A 24,603-nucleotide genomic window follows, 5' to 3' on the forward strand; every position below is an offset into this window, starting at 1 on the left:
TGGGGGGGGGAGAGAAACGGACACCAAGCAGTATTCCTAGTCAAGGAATCCCGTTTATTTAAGCAAGTTTGATGTTTTATATACTTCTCAGAAAGGAGCTAGGGTAAGGGGCAATTGAGGAAAGGGGGAAGGAGGGGCTCCATAGCTAGGCAACTAAGTGGGGCAGTTTAGTAGCTAAGCAGGGCAGTTGCAAGGTCAGTGGCTAGAGCACTTGCTGTTAGTGATAAGCAGCAAACAAAGAAGACACTCTGTGGTGCTTTCCAGAGCTTGAGTCCCCACGGTCAGCACGTAATGTTTTGGCTAACTTTAAGTTTTCTTGTCTCAAGATTTTTCCTTCAAGGTCCTGTGAGATGTGAGAAAGGAGAAGCCTGAAATGGCTCCTGACAGTGCCCTAAGGGTAAGACTTCATATACAGAAACCTTCAATTTAGTGATGGTTGAGCAAATTGATTCATAGTCATAGGAAGCTACTTTATTCAAAACCTTCTACACCTGTGGTCCAAGCTCATTAGTGTTCTTTGCAATAAAACCCTACTTCTTAGCATCACCAGTAATGTGTTGATCTTGGGAACATGAAAGAATCAAAAATTAAGATCATGGCTTTTTAGCCCATGGTTACAGTTTACCATTATTGCAGGCATCTGTGTTTGGCAGAGTCAGAAGCCCAATGAGGAGACAGTGAGAGTTCATTGCATGAAACTGTGAGGACTGAAGCTGGGTGTGGTGTTGTTTCTTTTCCTCTCTTGTTCCTTTAGGGCCTGCCACCAGTTGTCAATTAAATTTCACACATGTAGGCTTATTTTTTTCTTATAAATGCTTGACTTTGACTTGTTTCAAGGCAGGTTGTTTTTAACTTAATTGATCTCTCTACAATTTCCCCCCAGCCTTTATCTTTATTCTGTATTCCTCTCTTTATTTCTTACTCCATGGCTGTGTAGCTGGATTAAAGGCTCCTGTTGTTTTCTCCTTCTGTTGCCTCTTCTTTCTTTTTTCCTCCCAGATTTTCCCTCCCATTGATTCTCTTTTCCTGGCAGCCCTGCCTGTTCTTTCTTGTCATGTGATAGGTCATTCAAATATGTTTTAGAACAACCAGTTATTTTAGATAGTCAAACTATCACAGCTTCACAGAGCTAAACCAATGCAGCAAGTCTTTGCATCATTAAAACGAATGTTCCACAGCATAAAAAAATATAACACATTTAGAAATGTGATTTCACAGCACAGTGGTTTCCATTTTGAGCCCAAAGATGTTAAAATACCTAAGGTATAACACAACTTCCATGGAGGCCTAGCCACTTATAGTGATGGGAAGTTACCAAAGAGAGAAATGCATGAGAACTTGCAAGGATAAGGCTATTTAAGTCATTTTGAACTGAAGCCCATATGTCTGACAAGAGAGCTACAGGATTTGATGTTTGTCCTGCCCTGCTTCAGTCTTGCCTTGGTTCAATCTTCCCTTACTGTGTCTTTATTTTTCTCTTTTCGAATGTTAATAGGATTTTGTACCATTGATGTTAGAAGGAGGTAACGTGTTTTCAGGTTTTATAAGATGTTGCTATGAACAGATTATCTTGACTGCCAGATGGCATTACACATTTGGACAGTGTAGGGACCATTGCAGATGAGGATCATTAAATGTCTGTCCTTGAAATGACAAAATGCAATTTTTTCTTTGTTGACCATGAACCAGTAGTGGCTGGGGTCAAAATGAACTTGATTGAATAAACAACCTCCCAGAAAAGATCATGTATTTGAACAAGTTTCTCTCCTTGGTGATTTTCTTTCACTTTCCTATGATTCTTTAGTAGGAGAAGCCTGTCTAGATGATATTCCTCATTATACATAATGAGTCTCAATACCATGAACACTTGTATCTACTGTTTTGTGGTTGACATTAATCAGCCAACTTCCTACTTCTACTGAAATTTTTTTGCCATCATTATAGGTTTGATCTCTACATTCTATATCTTACCTATATTCTATAGGTAAAAATGAGATATAGCAGAAACAGTTGCTATTAAGGAGTTTGGCAACATGCTATTTTAATTGCTTTGTTTGCTTGTCTAAGTAGCCCTTACTGTGTGGCTCCAAATTCCTAAAAGTAAAGGAGGGCATCATTTCTGGCTCTATACATTTTTATATTATTGTGTGATATCCCAGGAATATAGAATTTTTATATGTCAAGTATATGCTGCTGTGCTGAGCTTCACATATATCTTGAATTTTAAAATTTGAAAGAGGGTATCATTCTGATTCCCAGGATAACATGTATTTATGACATTAGTATTGCCTGAACATTCTGAGTCAGTTAATTGCAGGTGCTTGAACTTATTCTGGTTTGTTATGCTTGATTTGATTTTTTTAAATTGATATGACTATTTTATATGTCTGCATGGATATTCATTACCTGGGTACCTGGTCATTAAGGTGATCTAAATATCTCAGAATTCCTGATCATAGAACAATGGAAAGTTGTGATCCCCATGTAAGTACAGGAAAATGGACCCAGCTCCATTCAAGACCAGCAAGAACTCTGAATTACTCTACCTTCTCTCCAGCCCTTTGTTGATTATTCATGACCAACATGTATATTTCTTGTGTTTTCATCTGTGCATTTTAACTGCTTTACACATGAAGTTCCTTTCTACAAAATGTTATTAGACTTACAGTATAAATTATGACACTTCAGATATCTGGAAAATGAATACAGAACTGGAGTGAATGGAAAATTATTTAGAAGAACTTCAGTAAAAGCCTTTCAGTTTTTTCTATCCCATTTGTTTGTTTCACTGATTTTGACAATGGAGACCATGTCTTAATGTGTACTTCCATCTGTCCTGGACCTGATTGATAGCATAGACTTGACTGGCATTCAACTCAGTGACAAATATACCCACCTCTGTTTTCTGAGTGTTGTGTTTAAAGGCACAATACAACAATACACCTAGGGTGTCCATATTACATTTTTGGGGGGTCTGTAACTCTTCATTCAATTTTCTCATGCATACTATATAGTGTTGATCTTTTTTGTTGTCTCTTCCTCTCAATAGACCTTGCTCTTATGACAGAGTTGACTCTACTTTTCAATTTCCCTCTAAAGTGACCATCTATGTCATGGCATAAGAGTAAGGAACAACAGAATCATCTGTCTACACCTTGAAAGAAGTATGCATTTCCATCTTTGTCACTGTGGTGCTTTCCATTTTACACATGTGTGGTGTATTTTAGAAGGCAGTGGCCTATGATGATGTGCACATCAACTTCACCCGGGAAGAGTGGAATTTGCTGAATCCTTCCCAGAAGAATCTCTATAAAGATGTAATGCTGGAGACCTACAAGAACCTCATTTCTATAGGTAAAATGAATTTCCTTCATGTTTTAAAATATGGAAAGAACTTTTCCATGGTTAAGGATGTTGTACTGCAATTTGATTTAGAAAGAAGAATGAGGTGAATACAGCAGTCATAGTTCTTAGGTGCACTTAAGATAATAAGCTAAATGTTGCACACTGTTCAATGATATAACACATATTCTGGCCCTGTATTTTAGGATACACTGGGGAAAACCATAACACTGAAGAACATTGGCAATGTTCTAGAAGACATGCAAGGTAATTTTCATGTGCAAGTTGATAACAATGTGCCTCTGATGAGATGACACTTTCTCCTAGAACTTTCAAATAAAATCAGCAATTCAAATAAGCACAGCTTTAAGTGCATAGATGGTTATTAAATCCTCACAAATCCATATACCTCAATATCATGTGTATGAATTATTCTTCCTTTCCTATGTGTATCATACACTACCCTTGATATAAGCTTATGAGCATAGAGACATGGAAAGATTTAACATACCTCTTCTTAAGAACAAAAAGAAGATAGGCAATAGTTCTCATATAGAGTATACTTGTTGAATTTGATTCAAGTATAAAATACTGATGGTTTTCGGGCCTCGAGAGATGGCTCAGTGGTTAAGAGCACTGCCTGCTCTTCCAAAGGTCCTGAGTTCAATTCCCAGCAACCACATGGTGGCTCACAACCATCTGTAATGAGGTCTGGTGCCCTCTTCTGGCATGCAGTCATACACACAAACAGAATATTGTATACATAATAAATAAATAAATACTAAGAAAAAAAAGACAAAGAAATACTGATGGTTTTCTACAATCATTATTAATATAAAAACATTACAGGGCTGGAGAGATAGCTCAGTGGTTAAGAGCATTTCCTGCTCTTCCAAAGGTCCGGAGTTCAATTCCCAGCAACCTCATGGTGGCTCACAACCATCTGTAATGAGGTCTGGTGCCCTCTTCTGGCCTGCAGGCATACATGTCAGATAGAATATTGTATACATAATAAATTAATAATAAATAAAAAAACACATTACAAAAATGCCCCATGAATTCTAAGTCTGTCCAAATACTTCTGAATGTCCTAGTTCACTTAGCAAATGAAATATGATTCACAGTATAGTAAAATTTATGAATGCAGTGAAGTTGGTAAAGCTTTCAGTGTTTCAGTTGTCTTCAAAAATGTGAATAATATCACATAAAAATATTTTTGTAAATGTGAAATAGTAAACCATGAAAAAAAGGAATTTATCATTATACTTATTTTCCTAGATGCAAACTGTTCCCTAATTAAAAAGCAAACATGATTTTAAACAGAGTTATGAAACCTTAATAACTAATTCCTATTTAGAATCAGAACAAGTTACAAAATAAATTCATACAGATAAAAGTTTGAACAGTATATTGAATGTGGTAAAGCTTTTAAATGTGCCAATTATCCTTGCAGGACTGAAAGAAACCAAAATGATGAGAAGAAACTTTCAGTGTATACTCAATGTGTTAAAGCCTTTTCTGATGACACCCTCTTTCTAAGGAATGAAAAAACATGTACTGGAGAAAAACGGTCTAAAATTAAGCAGTGTGGTAAAGCCTTTGCTTATCAGAGTTATATTCAAGTGCTTAAAAGAAAACACACTGGAAATAAACCCTATGAATATAGTCAAGGTGATAAAGACTTTGTTCTTTATGAAACTCATCAAAGTCATCAAAGAACACATACTGGAGAGAAACCCTATGAATGCGATCAGTGTGGTAAGGACTATGCATGTCAAACTGAACTTCAAAAGCATAAAATAATACATACTGGAGAGAAACCCTATGAATGCTATTGGTGTGGTAACATATTTGCAGCTCTTCAAAGGCATAAAAGAACACATACTGGAAAGAAACTATATGAATGTAATCAATGTGGTAAGGCCTTTTCACGACTCACTCATCTTCAATTGCATAAGAAAACACATACTGGACAGAAGCCCTATGAATGTAATCTGTGCAGTAAGGCCTTTGCAACTCAGAGTAGTCTTCAAAAGCATAAAAGTACACATACTGGAGAGAAACCTTATGAATGTAATCAGTGTGGTAAGGCATTTGCACGTCACAGTCATCTTCAAGTGCATAAAAGAACACATACTGGAGAGAAACCTTATGAATGTAATCTGTGTGGTAAGGCCTTTGCAGCTCAGAGTAGTCTTCAAACACATAAAAGAATACATACTGGAGACAAACCCTATGAATGTAATCAGTGTTGTAAAGCCTTTGCATGTCACAGCGATCTTCAAAGGCATAAAAGAACACATTCTGGAGAAAAACCCTATGAATGTAATCAGTGTGGTAAGGCCTTTGCACGTCACAGTCATCTTCAAGTGCATAAAAGAACACATACTGGAGAGAAACCCTATGAATGCAATCAATGTGGAAAGGCCTTTGCATATCAAAATAGTCTTCAACTGCATAAAAGAAAACATACTTGAGAGAAACCCTATGAATGTAATCAGTGTTGTAAGGCCTTTGCATATCATAGTAATCTTAAAGTGCATAAAAGAACACATACTGGAGAGAAACCCTGTGAATGTAATCAGTGTGGAAAAGCCTTTGCAGCTCAAAGTAATCTTAAACTCCATAAAAGAACACATACTGGAGAGAAACCTTTTGAATGTAATCTGTGTGGTAAGGCCTTTGCACGTCACAGTCATCTTCATGTGCATAAAAGAACACATACTGGAGAGAAACCCTATGAATGTAATCAGTGAGAAAAGGCCTTTGCATATCAAAATAGTCTTCAGTTGCATAGAAGAAAACATACTGGAGAGAAAGAATCTCTATGAATGTTTTTAGTGTTAAAAGGCCTTTGCACGTCACAGTAGTCTTCAATTACATAGAACACATTCTGGATAGAATCACTATGAATGTAGTCAATGTTGTAAGGCCATTGCAAGTCACAGTCTTCTTAAATTGCATAAAGAACACATTCTACTGAGAAACCCTATGATCATAATCATTTTGGTAAGGCCTTTACAAAACACAGTCATCTTCAAATGTACAAAGGATCACAGAGTAGAGAGAACCCCTATGAATGTAATCAGTGTGGTTAGGTCTTTGAAGACCACTGTACTCTTCAAGGTAATAAAAGATCACACAATGTAGGGAAACTTTATGAATGTATATCAGTGTAAGAAAGACTTTTTACATCTTACTCATCTTCAAATGCATAAAAGAATACAGACTGGAGAGATAACTGTCAATGGAATCTGTGGTAAATTCTTTGATACAATCATCTGCAAGTATATAAAATAACTCATCCTGCAGAGAAACTCTATGAATTTAATGTATGTATTCTTCAAAACCACGAGAAAAATCCTACTATAATAAAACTCTATCAGTGAATTTAGTGTTTTAATGTTTTGTACTTCATACAGGAGTAAGACTTATTTGTGTAATCAATCTGATAAAGCTTATGAATATTACCCTAATCATTTGGACCTGTGAAGAAACTGAGGGCTTATTATAACTTATTTTTTAAAGATCTTAAGCCAACATACACACAATCAGTTAATCAACATCAGTTATTTTGTAGAAAAACATGAATAGTGTAAAAATCTCTTCAAGCACTGTGATATCTCTTCTTAGTTTGTTTGAATCAGCAAACTAATGGGCAAAACCTTTTTTGGAGCCTTAGGAGTAGGAGAAAGGGCTAGTCAAAGAAACACACCTTGGACATGAAAGCAGAGCCAAAAAGGAAAGCACTTTTTCTCTGAATCTATAACTAAAGAAACAGCATCTCCCTGAAAACAGCCCAAATATTAAAAAGTGCCAGAGAAAGAAACACACTCTCAAAACACAACCAAATAACAAAGCCCCACATTCTACCCTTCTCCAAGTGAGCACAAAAGTAACCAATCCTTCAGTATGAAATCCAGCCCATCTCTGATCTTTCTCAGGATTGAGGATTAAAATCTAACAAATTCCCTCCTTCAAAATCTCCTTTGATGGCCCTGGTCCTAAGGAGCCCTATATGAACCATATGCCAATTCAGTATGCAGCTTCCCCATTCCACACTGGCAGGGGTATTTATACTCCTGATTTCTTCCATCTCAAATAAAGAGGGCAGCAATGCATGTGCATGCTCACATGGGCATTTGTGTGAGGACATTCTTTTACTGGAATGCTTCAAAACCTCCTCAAGTTGTGCCGACATACAATTGTTACTTCTGTTTGGAAACCCTTATGAGAATTGAGCTCATCCCAGATGTGATGGATCACTTTTAACTTCTCTGGCCACAATCAAAAATTTTTTTGTTTCACATCCCTGCAGCTCTTTAACTGCAAGCAGACAATTCTTTGCTGCTGCCCCATTTACATGACCATGTCTCTCTGTAGGATCTCTGCCCACATGAGCATGCACATGCACCCCTGCCCTCTGTAGGAGCTGCTGGAAGGCTCTGGGCCAGAGAACAACAAAGGAAGGTGATCAGTGTCTTGCCTCTCTTTGAGAAGCTTTCCTTTTTGGACACAAAGTTCTCATACTGATCCAATAAAAATTCACAGGAGGCTAAAGGGAGAGGCTGCCTGTCTCAACAATTTCAGGATAAAAAGGGTAAATAGAAAAAAAATGTACAGTTATGACAGACAAGCAGGTACTGGTACCACTTAACATTTCTAGGAAGATAATCACACAAAACAGCAATGTAGTAACAGTCAAAACACAGACCTAGAAAACATGCACTCATTCATTCACACACACCTTTTTAAAGCTCTAGATTTATACTTCATTCTGTAGGAAACCAGGAGCACACATCTTTTATACATTTCAAAAACTGAAGCAATTATTGTTGTCCTTCCTTAGTACCCCTGACCTTTAAAAATATCTATAAGTAATGTAGAAACACCTGTTTGCTATTTTCCTTTTTAAAAATTATATACAAGTTACTTCTTATTCTACTATGACTTATTTTACAGTTATACTTGAGTTACTTCTTTTCATGCTGTGCTGCTAACCTCTTTTTTATATTTACACTGTGCAACTGCTGATACTCTCAGGATATCCTTAATGCACCTCACAGCACCATTGGAATTTGCGGTGTCCCTATGAAGACACCCCTCCCCAGAAAGCTGCACAACTGGATGTCACCTGTAGAAGCTGCTCCTACAAGGTCAGCTAGGGTTCCTGGATAGGGGATCCTTGAGGCCAAAGAAAAGTCAGAAGAAACAGAAGACAGGATAGAATCGGGAGTTGTTTCCAGTCACACTGAAGCAGCCAAACAGCCAAGGATTTCTTTCAGAACTTCCTTAAATACAAAAGCAGAAGAAAGCACAGCACAGATGGTCAGTCAGTATCTGACCACAAGGTCATTCCTGTCATTGAGTTAGCAGCCTCCTCACCACATTTATCTGAACCTAATCCCAATTTTCCATATCCATTAAATTATCATCTGAGGGAAACTAAGGATTATATTCCTTGATAGTTTCAAGACACATCTCTACGTCTCATATAGATACATGGGTGCCATGAGTTTCCAGCAAATGCTTAGTCATAGACAGAAGCAGAGAAAAGTTACCTTGTCCCATTACCTGGTAATTACTTTTCTTATTATCCATCACTCCTGAAATTCTATCAGGGTCCCTGTTTCAGGCTCCAATTGTTGGGGTCTCTTTCCCAACTACCTCAGTTATGGATGACCCTGGGTAGTACCACAGAAATCAGAACACAAGGGATGCAGGGTAGAAGATACAACTGCATACTTTATTGCAAAGCCAGCGCACTCTAATAATACTCAAATCACAATCCAAGCTAGGTTCTCATAATACTTGAAATAGTTACAGAAACTACCAACTTTGTTACAATTTATTTCAAGAGTTTTGTGTCCTAGTTAATCTAAAGAAGACTGCTGTTATGGAAATAACTTTAGCTGTAATATAATATATAAACACACTTCATCAGGAGACAAACCACAACCTAATCATAGTGAGTGAACTACAGTGCACTTCTGTGTACTCAAGGACTGACTATTGGCAGGGAAATCTACTGATAGAGGCGGTATGCTTTCTCCTTACTTGGCCTGCCAAGTATATCAGCAAGAGTGCCACCTCAAGTCACCCCTGCACAGAGATTCTATAAAGTTCAAAATAGCCCTCCACAGTGGAGTTGTGTTTCTGCATTAGCATAATCTTTGACTGGACCTACTGAGCCTCTGATTTCTTTCTGTCCTTGAGTTGTTCTCATGGGTATCTTTGTCATAGTCACTGGAATCTAACCACTACAGCTATTTATTGTAGATTTATCTCAAGTTATTTTTCTGTATTTGAAATTTTTCCATACCTACACACCAAAGGAAGAAATGAAAGAGAGGAATTTAAAAAGAAAGTACAAGAGAGTCAAAAACACTGTTCTTCTAGGACCAGGAAAATGTAAATGTAATGGCAAAAAGTGGGTACTGAGATCATAAGATTTTAAAATAAACTCAATAAAAAAGTTAAGCCTGAGTTCTTTTGTCTGATTTTTTTGTTGTTGTTTTTGTTTTTCCAAGACAGGGATTCCCTGTGTAACAGTCCTACCTCTCCTGGAACCAGCCCTTGCAGACCAGGCAGGCCTCAAACTCTGCCTCCGAGTGCTGGGATTAAAGGTGTTTTTCCCTACCGCCCAGCTCTTTGTGATATTTTAGCTCTAAATTTTTTTTATTCTGCCTATGCCTTGGAAATGTAGCAATGCCAAATTAAAAGGTAATGGGCTAATGTCTTAAATGGAATATTGAAGCTGTTCAGTGGTTATCACTGATGACTCGTTTAGGTGCACAGTGGAAAGAAAACTAGTAGGACAAAAATGAATGAAAATAAAAAGGCAGTTTCAAAGGGCATTTATGTGTTAATATAGGCTGGAATTTTGAAAGAGTTTATCATAATTACAGAGAAAGCTATTGCTCTGGAGTGGAAGCTTATCAAGTTACTCTAAGGGTAAGACTATCCACATAAACCTTCAATTTAGGGAAGGCATGAGCCAAGTGATTCATAGTCTTAGGAAACTACTTCATTCAAAACATTCTGCACCTGTGGTCCAAGCATGTTAGTATCCTTTGCATTTATAAAAAAAACAACTTCGCAGCATCACCAATAATGTGTTGGTCTTGGAAAAAAGAAAGAATCAAAATTTAAGATCATGGATTTTTAGTTTATAGTTACAGTTTATCATTGTTGCAGGCATTTGTGTTTGGCAGAGTCAGAAGCCCAGTGAGGACTGAGTGGGAGTTTATTGAATGAAGCTGTGAGGATTGAAGTCTGGTGTTGTTGGTTGTTTCTTTTATTCTTGTGTTCTTTTAGACACTGCCACCCAGTTCTCAATTAAATTTCACACATGGAGGCTTATTTTTTTCTTATAAATGCCTGACCTTAGGTTGCTTTGGCTTGTTTCAAGACAGCTTGATTTTCAATTATTATTTCTACCTTTTCCCTCTGGCTTTATCTTTATTCTGTATTCCTCTATTTCTTATTCCATGGCTTGCTCTGTAACTAACTAGATTAATGGCTCCCGTTGTTCTCTCCTTTTGTTGCTTCTTCTTTTTTTATCCTCCCAGATTTTTCATCCTATTTATTCTCTTTGCCTGCCAGCCCTTCCTATCCTTTCTTGCCATGTGATTGGTCACACATTTTTTTAGACCAACCAGGTATTTTAGTTAGGCAAAGTATCACAACTTCACAGAGCTAAACCAATGCAGCATAAAAATAGTGCAGCACTTCTTTGCATCATTAAAACAAATGTTCCACAGCATAAACAAAATAACACATTTTAAAATATCATTCCACAACAGCCTGGGCTGCATTTTGAGCCCAAAGATGTTAAGATAACTAAGTTATGACACTACTTCCATTGAGATCTAGCTGCTTATAGTGAGTCGAAGTTACCAAAGAGAGAAATGTATGAGAAGTTGCAAGAACGGGTCCATTTAAACCATTTGAAACTGAAGCCCATACATCTGAGAGAGAGCTACAGGATTTGTTGCTTGTCCTGGTCTGCTTCCATTTTGCATTAGTCCATTTGTCCCTCACAGTGTTTCCATTTTGCCCTTTTTGAATAGTAATGATATTTTTTGCCATTGTATGTTTTCAGGTTTTACAAGATGTTGCTGTCAAAAGATGTTCTTTTGTTTGTTTGTTTGTTTGTTTTTTGTTTTTTTGAGACAGGGTTTCTCTGTAGCTATGGAGCCTGTCCTGGAACTAGCTCTTGTAGACCAGGCTGGTCTGAAACTCACAAAGATCCGCCTGTCTCTGCCTCCCGAGTACTGGGATTAAAGGTGTGCACCACCACCGCCCGGCTCAACAGATGGTCTTGAGTGCCAGAAGAGACATTAGACATTTGGACAGTGCAGGGGCCATTGCAGATGAGAATCATTAAATGTCTATCCTTGAAATGATGAAATGCAAAATTTCTATTGTTGATCATGAACCAATAGTGACAGAATCTACTTGATTGAATGAAGAGCCTCCCAGAAAAGATAATGCATTTGTACAAGTTTCTTCCATGGTGCCGTTCTTTCAATTTCCTGTGAGTCTTTAGTAGGAGAAGCCTGTCTAAATGAAATTCCTCATTGTATGTGAGGAGTCTCAATACCCTCAACTAATTTCCTGACATTTATATTTACTGTTTTGTGCTTGACATTAATCAGCCAACGTCCTACTTATACTGAAATGCTTTGCCATCATTATAGGCTTGATCTTCAAATCACATAAGATATAGAAGAAACAGTTGTTATTAAGTGCTTAGGAGTTTGGCAACCTGCTATTTTAATTTTTTGTTTGCTTGTCTGAGTAAACCTTGCTGTGTGGCTCTAAATTCCTGAAAGTAAAGGGATGGAGACTTCATTCATGACTTTGTTTTCATATTGTTGGATGATGACCCTGGAATGTAGGCTTTTTACATGTGAAGCACATGCTGGTGTGCTCAGCTTCCCACATATCTTGAATTTTAAAATTGACAGAGAGTATCACTCTGATTCCCAGGATGCCATGTAGTCATGACATTAATACTGTCTGAACATTCTGAGTGAGTCATGGAATTGCAGGTACATGAACTTCTTTCATCTTGTAATACTTGATTTGATTTTTTAAAAATCAATATGACTATTATATATGTGTGGATGGATATTCACCACATGGGTACCTGGTTATCAAAGTGATCAAATGATCTCAGAACTCCTGATTATGGAACAATGGAAAGTTGTGATCCCCATGTAAGTACTGGAAAATATGCCCACCTCCATTTTAGACCAGCAAGAACTCTGAACTACTCTGCCCTCTCTGCAGCTCTGTCTTCATTATTTCTCTGCTTTATATTTAAAAAATACTTATGAGTGAGTATATGTGATGATTGTCTTTCTGTTTCTCAGTTATCTCACTCAAAATGCGTGTGTCATTATTTTTTCCTGCTGTGTAGTACTCCATTGTATAAATGTACCATATTTTCCTTATCCATTCCTCAGTCAAGGGGAATTTGGGTTGTTTCCAGGTTCTGGATATTACAAATGATGTTATGAACATAGTTGAGCACATGTCCTTGTGGCACAATTGAGCATCCTTTGGATATATACCCCAATGTGGTAGTACTGGGTCTTGAAGAAGGTTGTTTCCTAATTTTCTGATAAATTGCCACATTGACATCCAAAGGGGCTATACAAACTTGCATTTTCATCAGCAATGTAGGAGGATTTCCTTTACCCCACATCTCTCTAGCATAAATTGTCATCAGTGTTTTTGATCTTGGCTATTCTTAGAGGTGTAAGATGGAATCCCAGAGTTGTTTTGATTTGCATTTCTCTGATGACTAAGGATTTTGATCACAATCCCTGACTTCAAACTTTGCTACAGAACTACAGTACTGAAAATAGGCTGGTATTGGCATAAGAACAGACAGGAGGACCAATGGAACTGAATAGAAGACCTGGATATTAAGCAACACATCTACAAACTCCTGATTTTTGACAAAGAAGGAAAAAATCAAATGGAAAAAAGAAAGCATTATTAATAAATGATACTGGCATAAATGGATATCAACATGTAGAAAGAAGAATGAAAATTGATCTGTTTCTATTGCCATGCAGAAAACTCAAGTAATAATGGATCAAAACCATCAACATAAAGCCAGCCATAATGAACCTTACAGAAGAGAAAGTGGGAAGTACACTTGAATGTATTGGCACAGGAGAACACTTCCTAAATATAACCCCAGTAGCATAAGCCCTGAAAAATTACTAAATAAGATCTGAGACTAAAATGCTTCTGTAAAGCAAAGGACATGGTCAACATTGACAAAACAACAGCCTACAGAATGATAAAAGATCTTCACCAACCCCACATCAGACAGAGGTCTGATCTCCAACATATACAAAGAACTCAAGAAATCAGTCATCACAAAAGCAAATAATCCAATAAAAATGGAGTACAGGCTTAAACATAGAACTCTCAACAGAGGAAACTAAAATGGCTGAAAGACACTGAAGAAAATGCTCAAAATCCTTAATCGTCAGAGAAATACAAATAAAAACAACTCTGAGATTCCTTTTTACACCTGGAAGAAAGATCAAAAACACTGATGACAACTTATGTTGGAGAGGTTGTGGGGAAAAGGGAACAATTATGCATTGCTGGTGGGAACGCAAATTTGGACTGCCCCTTTGGATGTCAGTGTAATAATTTCTCAGAAAATTAGGAAACAACCTTCCACAAGACCCAGTAATACCACTTTTGGGTATTTATTAAAGGATGTTCAATAGTGCCAAATTGACATGTGCTCAAGTATGTTTATAGCAACATTGTTTGCAGAAACTCGAAACAACCTAAATGTCCCTCGACCAAAAATGGATAGGGAAAATGTGGTACATTTATACAATGGAGTACTACATAGCAGAAAATAACGTCTTGAATTTTCCAGGCAAATGGGTGGAACTAGAAAACATCATGTTGAGTGAGGTAACCTAGACCCAGAAATAAAATTCACATGCACTCACTCATAAGTGGTTTTTAAGCATAAACCAAAGAAACCCAGTCTACAAATCATAATCCCAGAGAGCCTCAACAACAATGACACTAAGAGAAATATACACAAATCTAATCTATATGGGAAGTAGAAAAAGACAAGTTCTCCTGAGTAAATTGGGAACATGGGGATCTTGGGAGAGAGTCGAAGGGGAGGGAAGCAGAGAAAAATGTAGAGCTCAATAAAAATAGATAAAAAATGACGCTTCAAGGCATAGGCAAAATTTTCACATAAAATCTGAAAGAACTTGGGAAAAGATTCTAAACACCCAAAAATCATAGTCAAACACAGCATCTTTGTAACTGCCTTTTTTGGTGGGCTGTGTTTGATAGCAGTGACCAGAGGCTTGTCTCCTTTAACAGAGGGCTTCCTGTCACAGCATTGGTGACAGATAAAGTAGCTCTTTTAAGAGATCCTAAGTTTGCTGATTGTGTGTCTTCTTTCTCCACCTGAAGGCCCAGGCTTCCGCCTGCTGGCCACTCTCCCTGTATTTCTGTAATTGAAAGAATGTGTGGAGCCTGATTTGATTCTCTAAGACAGACTCTCTCTAGTTTGAAGGCCATTAATTTACAGGTGGCTTCTGCCCCTCTCTGGTCTTTTGTTCAATATGGCTGCCTCTTGAATAGTTTCTGAGCACCATTATGGGGAATTACCTTCAAATCTTGTCCAGAAATGTATTTTCTTAGTCAGTACACTGATCTACTTGGTTACTTTCAGTATAACCTCTTGAAATTTACTACAAAGTTCTGGGACCAAAGATAGTCTGACTTCTACTGTGGAATAGTATTTCTTGCACATCTAATTTTGTGTCCAATTTATTGATAGTTCAAAATGATGAGTTAGTTAAATGCATGATGGTTAAATATAGTATATAAATAAAAGTAAGGATAAAAGAAATTTTTGATGTATCAGCCTACAAAAGTGATTTCTTTACTGACACCACAAGGTGGTGCCACCAATAAATGAAAACAATGTGGCTGTTCAGACTAGCCAATTATAAACCACCCACAGCGTAGTGTGGCACATGAAAATATGTGCATATATCCAAGAATATGTGCACATGAAAGAAATGATCTCACTAGTCTTCACAATGTGACATAAAGCATACTTGTGCAGAAAAAGACATTCATTAAATTGAGGCAAGGGATTGAAGACAGCAAGAACTCCCAAAGGCTTGTAAATCAGTTGATAGTTTGAAATGACTGCATAAGAAAGTTTCCTTTGGAGTACTGCAGATGATTTAAAAGCAATCAGCTGAAACTTATTTGTTTCTTAAACATGCACCACTGCCAAATGTAATATCTTTGTACAAATTCAGCAATGTGAAGGTTAAATCATGTAGGAAACAAACCCAAGGCCATTTTCTTGTGTTCTCTTCTACTCATTTGAATTGTGGAATATTATAGAGGTCACTGTTCATTTAATTTCAAAAGAATACTCTTGCTTCCCTTTAGAAGAAATACTATTTGAGTAATTATTTAAATAATATAGAAGCATGTGCAATGGTATTATGTATTGCTCTGCAAATTATATCTTAATCATATATTAACTGGTATGTTAATATATTAATTACTGTCTAAAGTGGGTTATTTCAACAAAAGAAAACAAAGACTCAATTGTATAAGATTAGCGTATTTTTGTCAAACTATAATTATTGTCATTAATTAAATTCAAACAAAACTGGTGGTCTGTTTCTTAACTTTGTTTTTACTTCTTCTGTAGTATAAATCATTGGCAAAAATTTCTCTAACAAAATAAAGCAATTTCCTGCATTTTTACATTATAATAGCACATTTGCAGCTCATCTTCATAACAAACGTTTCTACAAAATTCTTGATACTTTTGTTCTCCATATACCAACTAAATGAACATTTAAAAAAAACATTTAAAAGTGATTTCCTCAGCTAGATTCATTTTTTTCTGCCCTCATTTTTCATTGCTGAAGCTCTCAATTCCATCAGATTTATGAGGCTGCACTAGTTGATTAAAAACAGATGGAAGAAATAGGTGGGTTGACATAGCCTAAGCTGTAATTACATTTTGTTTTATGATGAACCCAATACTGACTGTGACAGTACTTTATGAGTGCATGAGCTTGTTGACCATTGTTGTTATCATTCATTTTGTCTTAGCACCGTGGCCTCATGAGGCACAGCACTGTTCCTCTATATGCGAACATTTAGGTCATTTGTACATTTAAGCCACCAAGAAAATACCTGCCATAAACATGAGAATCCTATACTTCTTCATTCTAATTTTAATAATATGCATAATATGCTGAGGAGATTGCTGTGATCTACAGTAATTTATGTCATTTTATGAGTACTCTGTATACTATGAAGACACATAAAAACAGGAATATAAAGAGAATGTCCAGGCATTACAAGTCACTGTGTTTTCTATGGTAATGGTGCTAGCCCATGGGGGTTTATGTCCAAATTCACCAAAATACACACACTAAATATGTGTAATTTTACATCAACTATAACAATGCAACATGACGTCATTTAATTTTAGTTGATATCTGTGGGAAATCCCTACATCCTGCTATCAGAGTCTATTTCCCATGATATTACACAATCTCATGTCACATTAAGATTCATTGTTAAATTCTGGAACGTGCATTATATTCACTTTTCATTTTCTCATTTACATAATATTGAGTGCAGAATCTTTTCTTTATTTTTTTTAACATGTTTTTTTTTAATTCTTTTTTAATTAAAATTTCCAACTGCTCCCCGTTTCCCATTTCCCTCCCCTCCTCCCACACATTGCCCCCTCCCCCCACTCCCCTCCCCCATCCCCACTCCTCTTCTCCTCCCCCCAGTCCATTCCCCCTCCCTCTCGATACTGAAGAGCAGTCCAAATTCCCTGCCCTACAGGAAGACCAAGGTCCTCCCACTTCCATCCAGGCCCAGGAAGGTGAGCATCAAAATAGGCTAAGCTCCCACAAAGCCAGTTCATGTATTAGGATCGAAACCTAGTGCCATTGTCCTTGGCTTCTCATCAGCCTTCCTTGTCCGCCATGTTCAGAGAGTCCAGTTTCAACCCATGCTTATTCAGTCCCAGTCCAGCTGGCCTTGAAGAGCTCCCAATAGATCAGTTCCACTGTCACAGTGGGTGGGTGCACGCCTCGTGGTCCTGATTTCCTTGCTCATGTTCTCCCTCCTTTTGCTCCTCATTTGGACCTTAAGAGCTCAGACCGTTGCTCCAATTTGGGTCTCTGTCTCTCTCTCGATCTATCGCCAGTTGAAAGTTCCTGTGCCATTCTCCTTGGCCTCTCGTCAGCTCTCATTGTCCGCCACATTCCGAGAGTCCGGTTTTATCCCATGTTTTTTTTCAGTAGCAGTCCAGCTGACCTTGGTGAGCTCCCAATAGATCGGCCCCACTGTCTCAGTGGTTGGGTGCACCCCTCATGGTCCTGACTTCCTTGTTCATGTTCTCTCTCCTTCTGCTCCTCATTATAACCTTGGGAGCTCAGACCGGTGCTCCAGTGTGGGTCTATGGCTCTATCTCCATCCATCGCTAGATGAAGGTTCTATGGCGATATGCAAGATATTCATCAGTATGATTATAGGATAGGTTTATTTCAGGTTCCCTATCCTCAGGTGCCCCAATGAACTAACTGGGGACATTGCCCTGGGCATCTGGTAGCCATTCCAAGTTCAAGTCTCTTGCCACCCCTTAGGTGGCTCCCTTACCTAAGGTATGAGTTTCCCTGCTCCCCTATCCAACCTTCCTTTATCCCCAATCACCCCAATTCCCCCAGTTCCCCTCATCCTCTCCTTCACACTTTTCTCTCCCCATCACCCCTCATCCCCATCCCACCCCACCCCCAAGATTCCAATTTTTTACCCATCAGTCATGTCTATTTCTCATAGCTGGGAGGATATCTATATGTTTTTCCTTGGGTTTACCCTCTTGTTTAGCTTCTTTAGGATCACAAATTATAGACTCAGTGGCCCCTATCCATGGCTAGAAACCAATTATGAGTGAGTACATCCCATGATCTTCTTTTTGGGTCTGGGTTACCTCACTCAGGATCGTATTTTCTATTTCCATCCATTTGCACGCAAAATTCGAGAAGTCATTGTTTTTTACCGCTGAGTAGTACTCTAATATGTATATATTCCACACTTTCTTCATCCATTCCTCCATCCTATACTGATGAATATCTTGCATATCACCTTAGAACCTTCATCTGGCGATGGATCGAGGTAGAGACAGACTCTCAATTTGGAGCAACGGTCTGAGCTCTTAAGGTCCAAATGAGGAGCAGAAGGAGGGAGAACATGAGCAAGGAAACCAGGACCACGAGGGATGCACCCACCCACTGTGACAGTGGAACTGATTTATTGGGAGCCCACCAAGGCCAGCTGGTCTGGGACTGAATAAGCATGGGTGGAAACTGGACTTTCTGAGCATGGCGGACAATGAAGGCTGATGAGAAGCCAAGGACAATGGCACTAGGTTTTGATCCTAATACATGAACTGGCTTTGTGGGTGCTTAGCCTGTTTAGATGTTCACCTTCCTGGACATAGATAGAAGACTTTCATCTTCCCGCAGGGCAGAGAATTTGGAGTGCTCTTCAGCATCGAGAGGGAGGGGGAATGGTGTGGGGGGGGAGAGCAGGAGTGGGGATAGGGGGAGGGGACTGGAGGGAGGGGGCAATATTTGGGAGGAGGGGAGGGAAATGGGAAACGGGGAGCAGGTGGAAATTTTAATTAAAAAAGAATAAAAAATAAAAAAAGAAAGAAAGAAAAAGAGTTGCTGCGAACTAAATTAATCGAGTGCGGCTGGAAGGATCAGTTGAAGGCACACTGTAAAGAGGTAATTAAAGAAAAAGGACTAGAACACGTTACTGTTGATGACTTGGTGGCTGAAATCACTCCAAAATGCAGAGCCATGGTACCTGACAGTGTAAAAGAAGGAACTCCTACAAAGAATAAGAACATTCCTTGCTCAGCATGCCAGTCTTTAAGGGTGAACTAGAATGTGTTGTTCTGTGGGTTTATTTCTGAAAGTAAAACTTGCCATAAATTAGAAACTGATTTCCCAAAAGAAAGTCCTTTTTTGTATGATGGTATACAGTTTTCAGTAATGATGTATATATTGTATTGTTTTTTTCCCTAAATGTTTTATCTTAATAAACATCTCATGAATGCGTTTCAAAAAAACAATACTAATTAGGATCATGCTTCAATCAATCATCTTTACTTATTTTTAAAGTGTACTACTTTCAAAAGATGGACATTTTTGTGCTCTTTTCTGTTTATCACTTTTTGTGCTGGGACTGCAATGGTTTAAAGATGACTTTAGAACTCAATTCTTACACAGGAGGGCACTCATTTACTGGTCTACATTTCTTTCTAACTGACCAGATAAGGCACAGTGTTGAAGCAGTTGAAGGACCTTCTTTCCAGTGCTGAGCAGCAGAAAGATTATGAGTTCAACAGAATTCTCAACTGCATAGTGTAAGACAAGCTTACTCTAGAGGAGGCATTGCTCTAAACAGAAATAAATAATCAACGTAATTTGAGAAAATAGGAAAGAAATACTTAATGACCTGGAAACAATGGGTAACAGAAAAAAATAAGAGATTAGAGCAAGGATAAATGTAAAGAAATTCAAATTTAAAAATTATAAGTCATAATTGATTTTTTAAAAAATATAATTGAAAAAAAACATAGCTATATTGACTTTCCAAAAGTTAAAATAATTCCCACACTGAGGGAATGGCAGTAATAAGATATTACTTCACCCTGTGCTTATGTGTAATGTTAACTGCTGAGACCTGTCACGTGACATGCAGTTATAGTTCATAGATGTAACATGACAGCATGATTGAACATATCTGTATATGAGAGCACCTTTTTAGAAATTCCATATTAACTGCTTCAATTAACCTTCCCACATTGTATACAGAAATCTGGTCTGACTTCATTTACATGACATGGATCAATACATGTTGGGAAAAGATAAAATCACATATCCATCTACAATCATGTATTATTTCATAATGGTGACTCCACAACTGTTTACCTACAGTGTTTCCCCTATAGACAGTAAACTATTCCACCTATTGTGGTATAAAGGCAAAAACCATGATCCACACACAAATCCTTTTCTATTACTAAAATGTAAAGTTGATTCCATGACTCAAATTTGTAATATTATGACTGAGTTGTGAATGAGTTGTTTAATCTAAAAGTTTAGTTGATTTAATCATGAGAACAAGGTCATTTCCCTGGAGAACAATGGAGTGGGAACAAAGGTACTTGATCCAAAATAAGAACGTTTGATTCAGAAACATTATTCTACAAACTGGAGATACTGATGTCCTAGAATTAATATGCCTTCCTCTGGATATATTATTCCACAAAATTAAATGTTTAAGAATCAAAATCTCTGTAAAAACTACATGCATCTGGAGTGGTTAATTTGAAAAAGAGGAGCCAGACTAGAAAAAAATTTGCATGCCCCATAAAATGGCATTTTTAAGTCACTTTTGTTTTCAGGCCAAGTTTATACTGCAAACAATTTAAAAAGGAACAGGAAGCCGGGCGGTGGTGGCGCACGCCTTTAATCCCAACACTTGGGAGGCAGAGGCAGGCGGATCTCTGTGAGTTCGAGACCAGCCTGGTCTACAAGAGCTAGTTCCAGGACAGGCTCCAAAACCACAGAGAAACCCTGTCTCGAAAAACAAAAAAATAAATAAATAAATAAAATAAAAATAAAATAAAATAAAAAATAAAAAAATAAAAATAAAAAGGAACAGGAGAACCTAGGCAGTGGTTGCACATGCCTTTAATCCCAGCACTCGGGAAGCAGAGGCAGGTGGATCTCTGTGACTTTGAGGCCAGCTTGGTCTACAAGAGCTAGTTTCAGGACAGGATCTAGAGCTACAGAGAAATCCTGCCTTAAAAAACTAACAACAACAACAACAACAACAAAAGACAGAAGGCACATCTAACCACTTAGGCAGATGGAGATTTACAGAGCAAAACTGTCTTTTCTTATCATGTATAATAATCAGAAATTCTAAAAGAACAAAGTCTAAGTTAGATTCTGGTGCTGTCAATCTTTACTTCTTCCGGGTCATGAAGGCTGAGGAAAAGATAAACTTATTATGTCAGCCTTTTCCATCTCACTATTATTAATGACATCCTCATGAGGCTGAAGACTCAGCACTTAGAACACTGGATACTCATCCACAGGGCCTAACATTGATATTACGTACCCACAGCAGTCTGTACCTCCAGACAAAGAGGATTAGACACCATCTTTTGATCACCACTGGTACCTGGGATGTGGGGCTATAAACCAAACTTGGGTACCCAAGAGGTGCAGCACTTTGAGACAACTCTCCAGTTCCCACATATGTCATTATAATGTGTAAGGTAAAGGTATGCCACTCTTCCTTCTGTCTCTTAGCACTTGAAGGACATAAATGCCCTCTAGATGGTTGTCAAATGATTCAATGGATTGAATGTGAATGGACTATCTATAATGCTTATGTTATTGTTATCACAGCTTTTTATGTGAACAAAGATACTAAAAAGTTGGTTGAAATCAATCTGAGTCCAGCCAGATTTTATTAGCAAAAGTTACATTATTGAGATAGACTTTTCTTTTAGAATTTTTGAGACAAGATACTTCCTCATTGCCATGGATGCCATGAATTTATTATGGGGAAGAAGCTGGCCTTACAAGATCAGGACCACCCACACTCCACTGTGCTGTAATTATAGTGACTCACCTGTAAGTCCAGTTGAAATATGTGTTTCTAAAGGACTTATCATTGAGTCAGAGAAAAAAATAATAAAATAAGATTAAAATGGAGCATCATTCATAGAAGTAATATAAGGTCTACAAAATAAACTTCACTAAATGGATTTGCCATGCATATAGCACAGTTTAGTGACCTCCTCAAATATTTTAAAATAGAAACCACAATACAATGATCCCCTCATCAGTCTTGAGTGAACATGGTATGTAATTTACTTCCTTCAATGCTATGATGAAAAATAATTTTTCTTGAAGCTAAAGAAATCTGTGATGTTTAACACCATTAACAAAATTTTTTATGAATAAGAATTTCTTCTTTAGAAGTTTGTTCTTATTGCAGATTTAAAAGTGTTCTAAATAAAATTTAAAACATTTATAGCACTAGAGTCATGGCAAGGTGACTAAGAAATGTTCATTCCCAAGACTAAGGTCAGACTTTTAACAGCTTGTTGTAATTCTTGATAGAAAATGATCCAAAGTCTTAATTTTCTAAGGATACAGAATATCAATCCAAATATTTACACACACACACACACATGCACACACACACACCACATAAAAACAATTTAAAAAACTTTGAATCAAACAATTTTCACTCATGAACATTTTTCTCCTGAAAACATTCATTACTGTAAAATAGGAGTCAAGGCATCTGACAACTCACTTACAGAGTTTTTCTTTATAAATTGGTTCATGAAAGAGAAAGCAAATTTAAGGCTAAAGTAAGAGAAATTAGTCCTTCTAAGTTGGTGGTATCATTTAGGAAGATTTAGGGCATGCTGTCCTGCAGAAAGGAATATGTCACTGAGAGTAGGCTATGAGAATTTACATCCATACACCAGTTCTAGTTCCCACTCTCTGCTTCATGAGGGAGATTAGGATGTGAGTTCTTAAGCTCCTACTTCAGGTGCCATGTCTGACAATTTTTGTCATTGAACTTTCATGGTGATCCTTTTATCTTCTAGAACCAAGGGCCAAATTAAATGCATTTATAATTTGAAATAGAAATGATATCACAACCAAAAAGGAGTTTGTACATATCCTTAAATATTTATACCTGAATTACTTATCCCTTGCAATTGAAGAGAAGTATAAAATCTAATAGGGTTTCATTATCATTCAAATTCATAGCCCAAGAGTTACAGTTCTGAAGGGAAAAGTACCCTTACTGCCTGAAGTCAGGAAAACCTGCAGTTGTGAAGAGAAGGGCACCACACTAGATGAGGCAATGATGGTCCTCTCTGAGAGAGAGCCATCACAGCTGGGATCCACTCCATTCTTCTAAGAGAGTTTCCCAGCAGAAATATCTGTTACTGATCTGCTCCATTTCCCTAATGAAGTGCCTCAAAAGAGGTGTTCATTGCTGCTGTGCTCCTCAGGGTTAAATGACTTTCCAAGTAGTAGTATCAATTATGTCTCAATTCAACTCCACTTGGGAGTTTCTGATTCATTCCAGTGAAAGAAGGTCTTCACAGAAATCTCAATCAAGAGATTTATTTGAGGGTGAAGAGAGTGACTGCCTCTGCCAGGGCGGAAAAGGACATCTGCCAACTGAATGAGCATATGGCACACAGAGGGCTTCTTAAAACCAGATTTCTTCCAAGGAGATCTTGAAAATGGGAATTGGTCAGATTTCAACCCCTGAGTTGAACAAGCTGAGACATTGGCAGGATTTTGTGCTCAGATACTGGTTGGTTTTGAGCTCAGTTGGACAAGGATAGAGTGTGTTTTTTTGGCTCTGGTTTGAGAGCCAAAGTGTGCTTCCTTCACTGGCTGTTTTTAACTTTTTGGCTCTATCTTCAGGGTGATGTTGTCTCTATAACTACCTCTAGATTCAGGGACAAAGTGAATTATGTTTTGTCTATTAGTTTGCTTGTGCAAAAAAAGGTATCATATTGTGCAAATATTGAACAGATTATTGACACTATCAAATTTTTTCTACAAAATGAATGCTGGTAGTCATCTGACTGTAAGTGTATTTGTTTATAATCTTAAAAAATAATTTAGAATAAGTCCTCAGGTTGTTCTTCAGGTACACAAAGGCTATTGTAATTTGGAAACGCTTTATCAGATTGATTACACAAAAAAAGTTTATTTATAAAGTTTCACTGCAGTATGATTTTTGTCATGTTTTCGAACACTAAATTTATTACATTTATATTTCCTTCCTAGATGGTTTATTTAATGTATTTTGAAATTATTGTGACAAAGGATTTACCACATACATTCTAGCTATGGTTTTTCTCCTGTATGTGTACATTTATGCAATTGAAGATGAATAAGACATGAAAAGGCTTTATCACACTGATTACATTTATACTCTTTTTTATTCTTTTAAGGCTTTGAAGATTACTGCGATATGCAAAAGCTTTACCACAATGAATACATCCATGGGGTTTTTCTCTTTTGTATGTTCTCTTAGGCCTTTGAAGATCACTGTGTTGTG

General features: G+C 37.4%; 1 pseudogene; it reads left to right on the plus strand.

Annotated features, from left to right (window-relative positions):
- Nucleotides 1-373: 373 nt before the first annotated feature.
- LOC130866873 (zinc finger protein 120-like) lies at nt 374-24,579 on the plus strand (annotated as a pseudogene).
- Nucleotides 24,580-24,603: the final 24 nt, after the last annotated feature.

The sequence above is a fragment of the Chionomys nivalis genome, chromosome 26, assembly GCF_950005125.1.
Source record: "Chionomys nivalis chromosome 26, mChiNiv1.1, whole genome shotgun sequence".
Lineage (NCBI taxonomy): Eukaryota > Metazoa > Chordata > Mammalia > Rodentia > Cricetidae > Chionomys > Chionomys nivalis.